This window comes from Lactuca sativa, chromosome 3 (assembly GCF_002870075.4).
Source record: "Lactuca sativa cultivar Salinas chromosome 3, Lsat_Salinas_v11, whole genome shotgun sequence".
NCBI classification, from domain to species: domain Eukaryota; kingdom Viridiplantae; phylum Streptophyta; class Magnoliopsida; order Asterales; family Asteraceae; genus Lactuca; species Lactuca sativa.
Window position 1 is genome coordinate 108643331 of NC_056625.2, and position 16674 is coordinate 108660004.

Here is a 16674-nt window from a genome sequence, read left to right on the forward strand (position 1 = left end):
TTAGACTCCGTCGGCTAATTTTGACTTTTATTTTTATTAATTATTTTTAGAAGGCTCGGACAGGAAAAGTTCGTTATAAAATCATAACTTCTTCGTCGGAAGTCCGTTCTCGCCTAACTTTTCATCGTTTTGCTACTAATAACGAGATCTTCAATTCTCATTTAGATTGTTTCGGCTAAAAACCGCTCGATCTCAAATCGAGTATTCGGGCTGCATACCGCTAAGTCGAAACTTAGAAAAATCATAACTTCCTCATACGAAGTCAGATTTGGGCGTTCATTTTATGCACGCTCTCGGTTTAACGAAATCTACGAATTTCATTTAGAAACTTTGACAGGTCATAACTTCTTCGTTATAACTCGGATTTTGGCATTCCTTATATCTCTGGAATCCTTGTTTCAACCACTACAACTTTATGCAAAGATATCGGGCATATCTAATACTTAAATTTTGGCGCTCAATTTATTCTTAATTCATTAAATTATAAAAATTAAAAAAATACACACATAAATCACATAATTCCAATAATTCACAAATAATACATTTTATTATTTCAAATTGGGGTTACAAAGGTTAACCTAGACTATTACATTGCTAAAAATGGCAAGCCCAAAAACACGGGCGTTACAATTCTCTCCACCTTAGAATGATTCCGTCCCCGGAATCACACACCAGCAAACAAATGCGGATAGCGACTCACCATGTCACTCTCCGTCTCCCAGGTGAGATTCGGCCCATTCGTGTGTTTCCATCGGACAAGCACTAACTCAACCATCTTACGTCGCAATTTCTTAGTCTTACGGTCAACGATTGCCTCCGGTTCCTCAATCAACCTTTTGTTCTCATCGATCCTCAACTCCGAAAATGGAATTATGTCGGGAACTTCTCCCGTGAACTTCCTCAAGTAACACACATGAAAAGTGTTATGAATTCCATTCAGTTCTTCTGGTAGTTCGAGCTTGTAAGCTTGGTTCCCAATCCTCTGAAGAACTTTAAACGGTCCAATAAACCTTGGACTTAACTTTCCCCTTTTACCAAATCTTATAAGTCCCTCCCACGACGAGACTTTAAGCAAAACCGAATCTCCAACTTCAAAATTCATCGGTCTTCGCTTTTTGTCAGCATAACTCTTTTGACGATCCTGAGCTGCTAACATTCTTTCCCTAATTATTTTCAACTTTTCAGCAGTTTGATGGACTATCTCGGTCCCATAAACTGCTTTTCCCCAGTCTCAAGCCAACAAGACGGCGTACGACACTTCTGTCCATACAATGCTTGATAAGGTGCCATCTTTATGCTCGAGTGAAAACTATTATTATAGGAAAATTCTACCAAAGGTAAATGTTCATCCCAATTACCTAGGAATTCCAAGGTACACGCTCTCAACATATCTTCAAGTGTTTGTATCGTTCTTTCTCTCTGACCATCAGTCTGCGGATGGTAAGCTGTACTTAAACACAACTTGGTACCCAATTCCTCTTGTAGACTTTTCCAAAATCGCGAGGTGAAACGGCTATCACGATCTAACACAATCGTTAGCGGAACACCGTGAAGCCTCACAATTTCTTTCACGTAAGAATTCGCAAGGTTTTCCATAGACCATTTCTCATTGGCTGCTATGAAATGCGCACTCTTAGTGAATCGATCAACAACCACCCAAATCATGTCGTGACCACTTTTTGTTCTGGGTAGTTTAGTGACAAAATCCATAGCAATGTCTTCCCAATTACCCATAGGCACAGGTAATGGTTCTAAACTCCCGTATGGTTTCTGATGTTGTCCCTTGACTCTTGCACAGGTCACACACTCTGCCACATACTTCGCAATGTCGAGCTTCATCGTCGGCCACCAATAATAGGGTTTCAGGTCCCTATACATTTTTGTGCTACCGGGATGAATCGAGTACATGGTTTTGTGAGCTTCTTCCATCAGAAGATCTCTGACTCCTCCTGTCTTAGGTATTTAAATCCGATCTTGGAACACCTTCAATCCATGACTATTTACATCGAACACCAACGTTTTGCCTAAACGTTCCTCCTTCCGGTCATTCTTCTCAGAAGCTTCGCTTTGAAACTTCTTTATACTTTCCAAAATAGTCGAGACAACTTCAATTCTCAATGCTCTTGGCCTTCTCCTTTCAAGATTAACTTTCCGACTGAGAGCATCAGGAACAACATTGGCTTTACCGGGGTGGTAAAGTATCTCACAGTCGTAGTCTTTAAGTAATTCCAGCCAGCAGCGTTGTCTTATATTCAATTCTTTATGACTAAAGAGATATTGGAGACTCTTATGATCAGTGAAAAGTTTGCACTCCGTGCCATAGAGGTAATGCCTCCATATTTTCAGAGCAAAAACTACCGCTGCCAACTCCAAATCATGAGTCGGGTAGTTCTTTTCATGCTCTTTCAGCTGTCAAGACGCATATGCTATCACTTTTTCTCTTTGGGTCAAAACACAACCCAATCCAACCCCAGACGCATCGCTATAAACAGCGAAGTCTTCAACTCCATCAGGTAGAGAAAGTATCGGTGCCTCGCATAGTTTCTTCTTTAGCTTCTCGAATGCTTCTTTATGCTTATCACTCCAAGCATAAGTAGCTCCTTTGTGGGTCAAATCTGTTAATGGACTAGCGATCGAAGAAAAGCCTTGGATAAACCTTCGGTAATATCCAGCTAATCCTAAAAAGCTTCGGATCTCCGTGGGATTCTTCGGTTGTTCCCACTTCATTACAGCTTCAATCTTTGCTGGATCAACCATTATCCCTTCTTGGTTGACCACGTGACCCAAGAATTGGACTTCACGAATCAAAAAATCACACTTAGAGAACTTTGCATACAGCTTCTCCTTCTTCAAAACTTCTAACACTTCTCGCAAGTGTCCGTCATGCTCTTCTTGGCTTTTCGAATAAATCAGAATGTCATCTATGAACACTATCACAAATTTATCTAGGAACGGATTACAAACTCTGTTCATTAAATCCATGAATGCTGCTGGAGCATTGGTTAGTCCAAACGACATAACCAAAAACTCGTAGTGTCCATATCGCATTCTGAATGCAGTCTTCTCTATATCCTGCTCTCTTAGCTTTAGCTGATGATATCCTGACCTCAGGTCGATCTTTGAAAAATAACTTGAACCTTGTAGCTGATCGAATAGGTCATCAATCCTCGGCAACGGATATCTATTCTTTATTGTTGCCTTATTCAGCTCTCGGTAATCAATGCACATCCTCATGCTTCCATCTTTCTTCTTTACGAATAACATCGGAGCTCCCCAGGGTGATGAACTAGGTCTTATGAAACCTTTGTCCAATAACTCCTGAAGTTGCATCATCAGCTCCTTCATCTCCGTCGGTGCTAATTGATAAGGTGCTTTTGCAATTGGCGTTGTTCCAGGCAACAAGTCGATACGAAATTCTACTTGCCGATCGGGTGGTAATCCAGGAAGATCTTCGGGAAATACTTCCGGATAATCACACACAACAGGAATATTTTGCATCACCTTCTTTTCCTTCTTAGCGTCGATCACGAATGCTAAGTATGATGTACACCCCTTGGTTAAACATTTTCTGGCTTTCATTAGAGAAATGATTCCAGAGTTTACTCTGCGTTTATCTCCGTACACCATAAACGATTCCTTCCCAGGCGGGTTCACTTTCACTATTTTCTTCTTGCATAAACTTTCGGCATCATTGGCGCTAAGCCTATCCATTCCCAAAACGATGTCGAAACCGTTAAGTTCTATAGGCAATAATTCCTCGTGGAACTTATTCCCGTTCAGATCAATTAAGATGTTTTTCATACGATGGCTAATAGGTACAAACTTGCCACTAGGAACTTCGACTAATAAGGCATTATCTAGTCTAACAACAGGCAAAGCTAGTTTTCTACCAAATTCATGCGATATAAAGGAGTAGTTGGCTCCAGAATCAAATAAAATTTGGGCAGGAAATTTGTTAACGAGAAAGGTACCTGAAGCGACATCAGCTTCATCTTTAGCAGCTTCCGGTGTCATCTGGAATGCTCTCGCCTTTGGCGTTGGCGGAATGTTGGGTCTTGCCGCTTCCTTCTTTTTCGGACAATCCCTTGAAATGTGCCCCTCCTCACCACAACCATAACAAACATTCTTGGTGAAGGTGCAGTCGTTGGCATAATGCCCTGGCTTTCCACATTTGAAGCATGTGGTTTCTCCGCCACACTTCCCATGATGCTTCTTCTTGCACTTGTCGCACCATTTCGCCTCTACCTTTCCTCCACTTCCCTTAGAACTAGACTTCGAGAATTTACTTTTCTTGCTGGACCCTGAAAATCCATCGATTTTCCTCTTCTCACCAACCTCTGACCTTTCCAGACCTTTTTCCCTGATCTGGGTCTCAACATTTCTAGCAGCCCAGATGGCGGCTTTCAATGTGGTTGCTTGCTTAACCATTGGACCATAGTCCGCTGGTAGTCCAAGGGCAAACTTGTTGACCTTAGAGAGTTCCGTAGGCACCAAATATGGGATAAACTTCATCTTTTCTGTGAAACTTGCAGCGTATTTAGTAACGCTCAATTTCCCTTTCTTCAAATTCTGAAACTCATTACTGATTTCCAGAAGGTCCTGCTCGGAGCAGTATTGCATTTTTAGTTGTTCCACAAAGTCTTCCCAAGACATTTTGCTTGCTTCTCCCTTAAGCATAGAGTCAGCTAACAGCTTCCACCAACTCAACACGCCAGATTTTAGCAGAGGGATCGCAAGAGCGGTCTTCTGCCTGTTGCTGTATCCGCAACTTTCAAACATAGTCTCCATTTCGGAGACCCAGTCCATAACTTGTACCGGCGTCGGGCTTCCGGATAGACATGGTGGTTTGGATGCCATGAAATCCTTATACTTGCACCCACGACCATCCTTTTCTTCATACTGGTTATTGCGTCTAACCACTGGTTGTTCGTCTTGACCAATGATCCCACTAAATTTTTCTCCTTTAGACTGCCCTCCATTCTCCTCGGGCTCTTCTGCTTGAATGGACGGTTCTTCACGATTCTGCCTAAGCAGGCATCTTGTTTCTTCCATCTGACGAGCCAACATCATTTGAATCATCATTTGTACACCAGCCATTGTTATCGGCTCAGGTGCAGCAGCTACAACAGGTACTTGTTGATTTACAGGCGGTTGATTCCTGTTTTCATCATCATTTCCAACTCCGCTTCTTGTTCTCACCATTTTTGATCTACACACCGAAAAATTTCACCTTATTACTCCAAACGATTACATGCTAGTTCTAATATCGTATACATACGCTTAGAATCCTAAACACATAAACCTTCAGATCCGGTTGGCACCAAACCGTAGATCCGAACAAACAATATCATATATGGCAACATATAACATTTAGCACATAAAAGCATTTTAGGCAACTTTCCTAAAATAAACTAGTGCTCGTGTCTAAAATTTATCAGACACACATCTCACAATCTCCACTTAGCATACTAAGTTTAACTCTAGAAATCCTACAAATTCCTAGTTCGCTTAAACTAATGCTCTGATACCAACTGTGACATCCCCAAAATCTCGGCCAGAAAAGACCGATTTCATTTATGCTTTTTAATACATTTTCAGAGTAAATCCGTTTGATTTTAAAAGAGATGCGGAATTTGTTCCCAAAAACAAAACATGATAAAATAGATATTTATCAAAACATTTCATATAGAAATATGATTTCGTTTTATAATCAAAAGTCGGGATGTCATGTTCCGATACAGATCATAAAGCATAAACGATAACATTACAAGTCATTCAACAAATATATACATATACAGACTTGTAAACAAAACAACTTGATGATTCGCCCATCTTAAGCTCTTACGCCACTTCCTGTAATACAAATAAACTGAGTGGGTTAGGCTTGGGAGCCTGGTGAGCATATAGGGTTTTCAAACCCACAATAATTATATTTAATTACAACAATCAACAAAAAACCCGATTACCCATTCCCGTTATCCTCACCTTACGTTCCTAAAAATAACGTCTATTATAAGGAACTTATTTCAGGATTTTTCATCGGGACGGACATTACTGCAGAGGGGCTTCCTCAACAATAAGTGTCCTAAAGGCAACCATGTGGGGGATAGAGTACACCGGTGAACACGTCGTTCACAACACCTACAGGTAATGAGCCTGCTAGTGTTCCACAGGACAATCTAGAATAGTCCGTGGTCGTCATCCATACTCTGCTGAATGACTAGAATAACACCAATAACACCGAGGCCTCTCATCTGTTTATTTCACACCAATTATCTACCCATGTTCTACCCAACATATTAGTAGATAAAAATATACATTTTTATACATTGTTTATAAAACCTATATAGCATGCTTTTATCAATACATATTCCACATAACAGATGAGGCATACACACATAACACGTATTTCGTAGAGAATATATCAGATCTATGAGATAGAAGAGAGTTAATATACATTCACACATATAACCACAAAATATCTACATGTAGCACGTATTTTATATTAAATACTTCATAATATTGCGTTGGAAAGGAAATAACTACACACTCACTTGATCAGAAGATGATCCGATAGCACTACGGCTTATAGAAGCAGCGTCTCTCCGTAGATCTGGAAGATCTTCACAAAAACCGGGCTCCTCGCGGGCAGGGCTTCGGCTCGGGAATAACGCTCTTCGGGATTCTCGGGGCTTCGGATCTCGCTTCGGGGCTCGGGAATAATACCGGGGCTTCGGGGTACAAACGGCACGCAAAACGAGGCAAAAGACTAGAGAGAAGGATGGAATTTGTAAAAAGAAAAGAGCTGCCTTCGGATCCCCTTTTATAGGCTGAACCTTCGCACGTACGCGGGGCGTAACTTCGGGGTACGCAGGGTGTACGCCTCGGTTGTCGTCAGCACTTACGTCATCGGTCCTCTTACGTCATCGCATACGACTCCGGAGTACTCGAGTGCTGGTTCGTCACCCTTCGCTGTACGCGGGGCGTACTTCGGATAGACTGACTGACTCCTCTTCGGATAATATCGGAGGTTAAATTAAAAATAAATATTAAATATTTATTAAACTTCAAAAATTCATATCTCCTTCATACGAACTCCGTTTTCGACGATCTTTATATCCACGCGAAGGTGAGATCATACTCTACAACTTTCATTTAGACTCCGTCGACTAATTTTGAATTTTATTTTTATTAATTATTTTTAGAAGGCCCGGACAGGAAAACTTTGTTATAAAATCATAACTTCTTCGTCCGACGTCCGTTCTCGCCTAACTTTTCATCGTTTTGCTACTAACAACGAGATCTTCGATTCTCATTTAGATTGCTTCGGCTAAAAACCGCTCGATCTCAAATCGAGTATTCGGGCTGCATACCGCTAAGTCGAAACTTAGAAAAATCATAACTTCCTCATACGAAGTCAGATTTGGGCGTTCCTTTTATGCACACTCTCGGTTTAACGAAATCTATGAATTTCATTTAGATCGCTAAGGCTAAATATCGCTCTATCTTAAATTCATATTTTACGTCACTCGGCGTCGTGCCGGTTCTGTCACGAAACTTCGACAGGTTATAACTTCTTCGTTATAACTCGGATTTTGGCATTCCTTATATCTCCGGAATCCTTGTTTCAACCGCTACAACTTTATGCAAAGATATCGGGCATATCTAATACTTAAATTTTGGCGCTCAATTTATTCTTAATTCATTAACTTATAAAAATTAAGAAAATTGACACATAAATCACATAATTCCAATAATTCACAAATAATACATTTTATTATTTCAAATTGGGGTTACAAAGGTTAACCTAGACTATTACATTGCTAAAAATGGCAAGCCCAGAAACACGGGCGTTACAATTAAAGTGGGTTAGATCTGATCCCACATCGGCTTGGAAGGAGAACGAAACATTTCCTTATAAAGGGGTGTGGATACCTTCCTTGTCACAACGCGTTTAAAAGCTGTGAGGGCAGCAGATCCCATAAGAACTCTGCAGTTAAGCATGCTCGGGCGGGAGTAGTACCAGGATGGGTGACCCCCTGGGAAGTCCTCGTGCTGAGTGGCCCAAAGCGGACAATATTGTGATATGTGCCAGAGGGGGATGTTACAAATGGTATCAAAGCTAGGGCACGGGTTGATGTGTTCGAAGGGGACGTCGAACCCTATAATGGGGGGTGAAAGTGGGTTAGATCTGATCCCACATCGGCTTGGAAGGAGAACAAAACATTTCCTTATAAAGGGGTGTGGAAACCTTCCTTGTCACAACGCGTTTAAAAGCCGTGAGGGCAGCAGATCCCATAAGAACTCTGCAGTTAAGCGTGCTCGGGCGGGAGTAGTACCAGGATGGGTGACCCCTGGGAAGTCCTCGTGCCGAGTGGCCCAAAGCGGACAATATTGTGATACGTGCCAGAGGGGGATGTTACATAGAGGAAGTTGATGATCAATCACTTTCTAAGTCACATAGTGAGTTCCTTTGGGACTCCTATGAAACATACTATGACAACACCCTTAATGATCTTATCTATTTGCTAAGATCAACTTCCTAAAACTTTATGGACATTGACAATGATGACATTGGATATCCAGTAAAGCTCTATTTTCCCAATGGAAAGGGATCGGCCATAGTCAACTCGGTTGACCAAATGGTAAAGAGAAAGAGGCTAAGTCTGAGATAGTCCAATTATCAAGGGTCCATTGCCAAAGGAAGGGGCGTTAGTTGCGAAGCTGCCAATTTTACCTAAGGATGTTAAACTCAATAAGTTTGACTCTACTTCAGGTAAAGTCCACTATCTAACTCAGCTAAGTTTCCATTCTGAGATTCTTGATACATGATGTGACAGGGTCACATGTTGATGTTTTTAAGAATCAAAGAAAAGTGAAGGAACTTAAAGAAAGAATATGTTGAATCTGATCGCGAAGATGGATTTCAATCGCATAGTTTGAAGATCGGATTTTTGAGCTACTTCTTAAGAGTTATGATATATATTGCTTAGGAATACATAACAACAAGTTTTCATATGGATTGTAAGGATAAGTTTTTTCGCGAAGTTTTAAAATAAAAGGAAAATATTTGATTTTATTTATTTTAAGTATCCTTACAATGGCATTTGTGAAATTTTTTGTTGCTTATAAGATTCCATTAAGAGCAAGAGTGGAAATATGAATTTGATTCTTTCATTTTTGGTAGTGTCTAAATTTACCAAATAAGGAAAGATTCTCATCACCTAAGTTTCAGTTGGATAGAAACTTGGAATCATGCAAGTTGTATGGAATGATGAATGAGAACTTTCAAGCATTGGAAAATTAAGACTAACTACTTGTTCACATGGATGTGTGAGTCAAGTAAACGACAAAAGATCGATAAGACTATTCGTCATGGTTTACTTAAGTTCAATAAATATGGTTATACTTACAAGTTTAAGTATAATTCAGAAACATTGGAAAAGTTTCAATGTAAGGAAGTGCGAATAAGAAGAGTCAAATTAGGCAGAAAGATAAAAGTTTCTCAAATCTGAAAAGATAGGAGAGTACTTTAGTATCATGTTTATGATCATCTTAATGATTAAGATACCATATCACAATTGATCCTTTAAGGACATCTTAGTGCATTCTTATGACTAAGAAGAGGAATCTTGAATTTTTGGAATGGTTAAATCAAGAAGATGAGTCATACTTTGTTCCAATACAAGTCTTAGAGTCATACTCCAAGACTGTAACTTGAGTGACATGTCTTAAAGAAGGTTTAAAACACATGTCAAATGTAAGAGTAAAAGTTTTTTACTCTTGTACATTTGAAATTGGTAAGTTGTGATGTTTTTTATAAAACAAAGACCAACTAAGGCCAATTGTGTGAAGTGTTTGTCTTGATTAGAATCCACACTATCACTTGAATATCTGACAAGAAAGTCTTATATGTCAAGAGGACAGTGGGAGTCTTACAGTTCTTGAAAGTGTCAAGAACTAATCAAGAATAAAATCTGAAGTTCTTCACTAGCACACGACTTGAGGTTCATAACCTATCGTGTTGACATATTTTGTGCCCATTCCAATTAAAGTTGGCTTTGCATATGAGTTCTTAGAGTTCTCAATTGGTTGCACAAAAACGTGGAAGCAATGGCAGGCCCTTGAGCTGCTAGGTGGCAACAAATTAAGATTGAGTTTAGTCCATATGAGTTTGGATTTGTCATTATCCTTGTCTTGTGACTATGGTTTTGACAATTCACATGGATAAGAACACATACCCCATTAAATCTAAGTGTCATAAGGTTTCTCTATGATTCATGAAAATGATGGTGAGGAAACACTTTCACTAAGTAGATTTTAGCTAGATAGCAATTGTGATATTTGCATTCTCAAAGTCGTTAGTGGAGCGTGTGTGGTTTAGCGGCACACTAACATGGACTTGTGAGAAGTGGCAAAGGTCTAAACAATCAAGACTATGATTACGGCATCCCTTTTCATAATTCTTAAAATTGCTTAGACACACCTATGAGCTATCTAAGATAAGGTGTATGATTATGATAAAGTTTTATCAAAGCAATCTAGTATCAGAAATCTGAACTTTGGTAAGAAAGTCAATAAAGTATTGATTTCTAGAAGTCCAGCTGATTTCTGAGTACATGTCAAAGCTAGTGGGAGCATAAGTGTTATGCTAATAATCATCATGTTATTGGGAGCATGATAATTATCATAAAGATTGCAAGTTAGCAATGTTAATTATAGAAAACAAAAGGTTTCAATTGGGAAAGAGTTGTTTTGCTATAATTAAGGGAGAGGAAATTATACTTCATCTCAAATCTAAAAGCTTAGATTGAGGTTTTAATCGTATTTAGTCAAGCATATATATGAATTTCATGTTGGAATGACTCAACATAACGAAATTCTGTATATGGGTCTAATATTTGCGTTCTCAAATTCGAATATGATTACGACATCCCTTTTCATAATATGAGTTATGAGAACTTGGCAAATAGAAATGGAAATGTTATAGCAAAAGACTGGTTTAGTCTTTATGTGAGACATCATGAATCGTGTCCCATATGCTTTGAATATAGGATCGATTACATGTGTTATATTCATCCTTTCTAAAATTTTCCAAAATGCTTGGGGCATTAAGAAGGGAAAAGGTCTAGATTTGGATATGACTAAAAGGATTAAAAAATTGTCGAGGACAATCTAAGGTTTACCAAAGATTGGTTACTCATATTGACATAATCTATAAGGATGCAACTCTTGTTCAGAAGTGATAGTTAAAATGGAATCTGGAAATGTTTCGAAGTTAGAAATTATTCAATCTGTGTAAGATTAGGAAACTTATATGCAAGAAGGATGTTTCCAAGGAGCTGATCTCCTTTGGAATGCTCTGTAATGTTTATTGTCAAGTCTTTGCGACTTTGTGCATAATCATTACAAGAGGATCAATGCATATAAGTTTAGAATCTAACAGATTTCAGTAAATGGCATGAATTTGGAATTCTTGCATTTGCAGTAAGGATTTGGTACTGTGAAAAGTGGATCATTGGAGTTATGTTCAATTGATCTATTTCACAAAGTAAAGATCATAGACAAACATAGTATGCATACTTGGTGTATGGCATGACTAGTGTTTAGAAAACATAGTGTACATGCTTGGAGCATGGTACAACTAGTGTTTTAAATTCAAGAATAAAGTTGATAGCTGAAACAGTATACAATGAATAATGTGTAATCATTTGGTGATAAATAAAAGGTGTTTTATTTATGTTCATAGGTTTTGACACCATATTGGATTCAATTATTATTGTGTTTCACTTTGCATGTTTTAACTTCCTGAATAACTAGGTCATTGTTTTGGATGACTAAGTTATTCAAACCATCCACAGTCGGTCATATGTTGGAAGTAGATATGAATTAAGACTGTCATGGGTTGGCTTGTAGAGGTCTAAGATGTTGGACAAAGGGATACAACACTCATGAGTGCTCATAAGTTCTGAGTATTGGATTCAACTCGCGCTCATTGGAATCACATCATGGATTTTATCACGAGTGATCATGAGACGATAATATCTTATATTCTTCAAACCTAGAGATATGAGTTGTTACTATGAGTTGGTTGTACATTGATTGCACGAAAACACATTTGGTAAATCGGTGTTATAAAGCGTGCCTTTGTGTATGATTCAACAAGTAGTAGAACAAGCCATATGAGTCGAAGTTTATCCATTCCTTTTACCTTCGGGATAAAAGCGATATATGTGGGCCCCTCGATGATTTGGTGATGACAAATGTAAGTGCTCGGCCGGGCCAGGACTGATTTGATTTGTTCAATTAGTCAGTCGTGATAAATCGGAAATCGGGAAACAACAAATGGACAGGGAGAATGATTATAATCCATGTCTCAGTCCATATGATATCTATAATGGAGGAATATATAATCCATTATCTAATGGACAAGTCATTGACAAAGGTCAGAGTTCGACAGAAGCTTTTGAGAGCTACGATTTCCAGTCGGTTCTTGAAGTCATGCGCAATAATAGTTTTAGACTTATCCAAGTGGCAGATTGTTGGATTAATGTCTAAGTCCATAACTATAATTGGTAAGACTTGACCCGACCCGGCATGGTCCATTTGGGTTGCATGGCATCATGCATTTGGATAGACTATAATGAGAGAAATAACACTTAAGGTTTGTTAATATATTATAAGTTCTAATATATTAATAAGATTATTTAATTAGTATTGATCAAGAATTAATCTAGGATTAATTAAGTGATCAAAATAAGACTAATTAAATATATGGGTAGATTGTGTAAATCATCCATACTTGTATAGTCGGCTAAGACTCCATGGATTATCAAGTTGGGCTAAAACCCATAGGATGCTCCATGGTGTATTTGAACCCGTGGATCCAAGGAAATGGAAAGCCATGACAATTAGGGTTTACCCTAATTATGACACTATATAAAGATCACACTCTTGGGAAAAATCGGTCACTATGTGAGAATAGAAAGGGCTAGCCGATTTTATGAAGTGTTCCAATTTCTCTCAAGTCATTCCATTTGTATTTGGTGTTGTGTGAGCCATTTGAGGTGTCACACTTGGGGCACTAGGCACTCAACTTTATGACGACTTTCTACATCAAAGAGGTATGTAATTCTAACTTGATATATTCATATGAATCATGTTATTATGCTAGTTAGGATGAATACCTTGGAAAGCTCATATTTGCATGTATAATAGAGAAAACATATATCCAAGGTATTGAGGGTTGCATGTATACTTAGGAGTGTTAGAATGCTCAAAACCCAACATCACCAACTTCTAGATCTAGACTATATGATGCTCAAAGGACCCTTAAAATCCATAAAGTTGCTAACTTTATGGACACTCTCCACTCAAGCTTGCTTAACCATGAAGAAATGGTACAAAATTCTAGATCTAGCCATATAGTTTAAGCCTTTGACACTTACAAAGGTTCAATAGAAAAAACAGATGATGATGATGATGATGATGATGATGATGATGATGCTTCTTTGAAAACTCCACCACTAGGACAATTATTTACTTCTTCTCTTCTTCTTCATGCTAGAAAATGTACCGAAAATGACTAAGAATCACTAAGAGGATTATGATTAGGGTTTCTTGAGGTTAGAGAGTGAAAGAGGATGAGGATGAGCAGCCCTAGCCTCCGCATTCCATTAAATAACCGAAAAATAGGGTTTGGCCATCAGATGTTCCTCACGACGTAACCAGTAATGACTCACGTTGTGACACCCTAAGAAATGTGTGCTCACGAGCCAAAGCTGCCTCATGACGTGACGTCCATAACTCACATCGTGACCCACTTCCAAATATAAAATACATGAAATTTAGTACCTTGAAGATCCAAATGTAACAAAAGTAGCAATTTTCAGCTAACTAAAACGACCATTCGTGTAGTTTTGACTTTAGTTACACTATTTTGAATTCATTTTTTTTTCAAAAGATACTTATATATCACAAGCAAAAGGTCAGACTTTGTATACTGGTAGGGTGGAGGAAATTGATATGTGCATATCCATACATATAACTGTATGTCATATCTTAATATTTTCGTTACTTTTATACCCTTTATAGAACAAAAGGTACTTAATTTGTTATATATTGTGTTGTAGGGTAAAAGATGTGATTGGAGCAGAAAGGAAGCTAGAAGCTAAGGGATTTGATTAAAGATTATTAGATGAAGAAAAATATACCCAACACATCATGGTGACATCACCACGACGTGGTATTTTGACTTTTCCCGATTGACTTCGAAGACTTGCTGAATACGGGATAATCACGAAGATCACGACGTGGTGGTCTGTTTTTTGGGAAAGTATAAATAGATGACATTATCTCCGAATTAGGAACTTTTTGCTGTGAGCTTTGGACGATTTTTGAAGACCAAGGATCTGTATTGAAGCTTGGGAGAGAAGAAATCGGCTGAAGCTTTGGAATTTAGAGTAACAAGGCAAATACTTCTTAATTACGTTTTTACATACTAGATTAATCATGTTTTTGCATATAGAATTCGTTTTTATGACTTTATATGCTGAAATCATTGGCTAAAACCCCATGAATTTCGTTTGGCAAAGATTTACTTGATTATTTGTGGTTTGATTTATGGTTGGATTAAGTTTAATTTGGTTATTTATTTAATTAGCATATTAAAGAACCTCTTGTGATTATGATAACTGTTTTTATCTATTTATTGATGAGTTCAATTTAGTTTGGATGAATATCTTTCTTAATTGAGGTTGAATCTTATGATCCTTGTGGATTGCAAAAATTGTAGGACTAGAGTTTTGGCTAAAACTTAGGGTTAGATAGAAAAGGTGGGTAAATAATTGTGGGAGCTAATATATGATGACCTATCATGTATTGAATTGAATCAATAAACTAATTTGATTAATTACAAGTCTAATTGAACTTGAACCGAACACTAGTAAGCTTGTTATTTATCCGTCTGATCACCGTATAAATGAACTAGTTTGCTATAGGATTAAGTTAGTGAATATTAACTTGGTTATCTTAGGAATCGGTAACTAATTGAACATTAATCCATTGCACTTCCATAAATCAACCATAATAGCATGTAAATTGAAGATAAACGAAAGTCTCTTGAATACATTAGTTTAAATCATCTCTTTTTCTTCCTTGCTTTAGTTTGATAATTGCTTTAGCTAATTGTTAGACTAGCTTAGTTAATTAAGTTTTTAGTCTTGCAAAACTAGAGAAAAAAACATTTTTCTTATTTCCTTATTAATTTTGTTAGTAGTTGGTAAAAATTAGCTAGTATTACCGTTCCATGCGTCCGATACCTGTCTATTGAGCTATACTATTTACAACAAGGTACACTGCCTTAAGTAGAAAGTAGTTACATTGGTAGGATAAACTGTTGCGTAATTATTTTCCACGTCAAGTTTTTGGTGCCGTTGTTGGGAAGCGGTCTAATTTTAATTACTTTTAATCTAGTATTTTATTAGGATTTTGCTTCTATTTGTTTTTAAACTTTATTTAGGTTTTTCTTCTTTTTGAATCACCACGACGTGGTAAATAACACTACATCGTGGTGTCGTAACAGTAAACTTTTAATTTCTTTTTTGTTCCTTTTACGCGTTTAATTGTTTGTTTGTAGTTCGTTTATGACCCGTGGATCAAATACACCTTTGATCCCACCACTTGAAGACTCGGAATCAACTTTTCGGAAAAACACGGATAAAACCGTAGGAGAATCTGCAACACCAAAGAAATCACCTTTCAAGAATCTCAAATCGGTTTTCAGCAAGAGGAGGGGAAAGCAAGTGGGAGAATCAAGCAAAACACCAAATATCGAAAGCTTAGAGAACAAACCAACACAAGAGGACTTCGTGTACAAAACAGAAGAGGAAGAAAGTGACTATGAATCGGAAAAAGGAAGCAAGCAAGAAAGCGAACCCGAAAACATCATGGCAGACATTGCCGACATTTCCATGAAGGCATACAAGAAAAGAATTTGTGACGTCACCAGACTGGGCCATTTGCAACCCACCATACCAGCCACTGCCACATTTGAACTGAAGGAGCACATCCTTGATGCACTAAAGGAGATTAAATTCACCGGAAAAGATCATGAAGATGTATACAAGAATCTTGATGAAGTCAACCATATCACCGACTACTTCAACATTCCAAATGTTCCATGAGAAACGGTGTTGTTGCAAATGCATTCGGTCACTTTCAAGGGAGCTGCAAAGGATTGGCTAAAGGAACTTCCACCAGACGCGATCACTACATGGGCAAAAATGCGGGAGGAATTTTTGGGACAATTTTGCCCACCATCCAAGGTGGCTAAGCTCATAAAGGTCATTGCTAATTTTGAACAAAAAATGGGCGATTTGCTATTTGAAGCATGGGAGCACTACAAGGGTCTACATCGAAATTGCACCCAAAACAACTTAAATATGCAACAAGAAGTTTCAATCTTTTACGATGGGGTGAATGTCACTACAAGGCAACTCATTGACTCTTAAGGACCCTTAACAAAGAAAAATCCCGCAAAAATCAAGGAGCTCATTGAAAATTTTTCTAAACACTCTAGAGAGTATCATAACCCGCGAAATGAGGTAACAAGGGGGTCAGAACATTCAGCTTCGGAAGATATGTCGGCGGTTTTAGCAATGTTGCAAAACATGG

The 16674-nt window shown here is 38.1% G+C and overlaps 1 non-coding gene and 1 pseudogene across 1 annotated transcript; one reads left to right on the forward strand and one right to left on the reverse strand.

The window, feature by feature from the left end:
* The first annotated feature begins 7946 nt into the window (after positions 1–7946).
* On the forward strand, positions 7947–8064 carry LOC128133124 (5S ribosomal RNA; annotated as a pseudogene).
* Positions 8065–16331: 8267 nt separating this feature from the next.
* LOC111898088 (small nucleolar RNA R71) lies at positions 16332–16438 on the reverse strand. The gene has a single exon (XR_002852492.1). It is a non-coding gene; the product is annotated as a small nucleolar RNA R71 (small nucleolar RNA).
* Between the last annotated feature and the right edge of the window lie 236 nt (positions 16439–16674).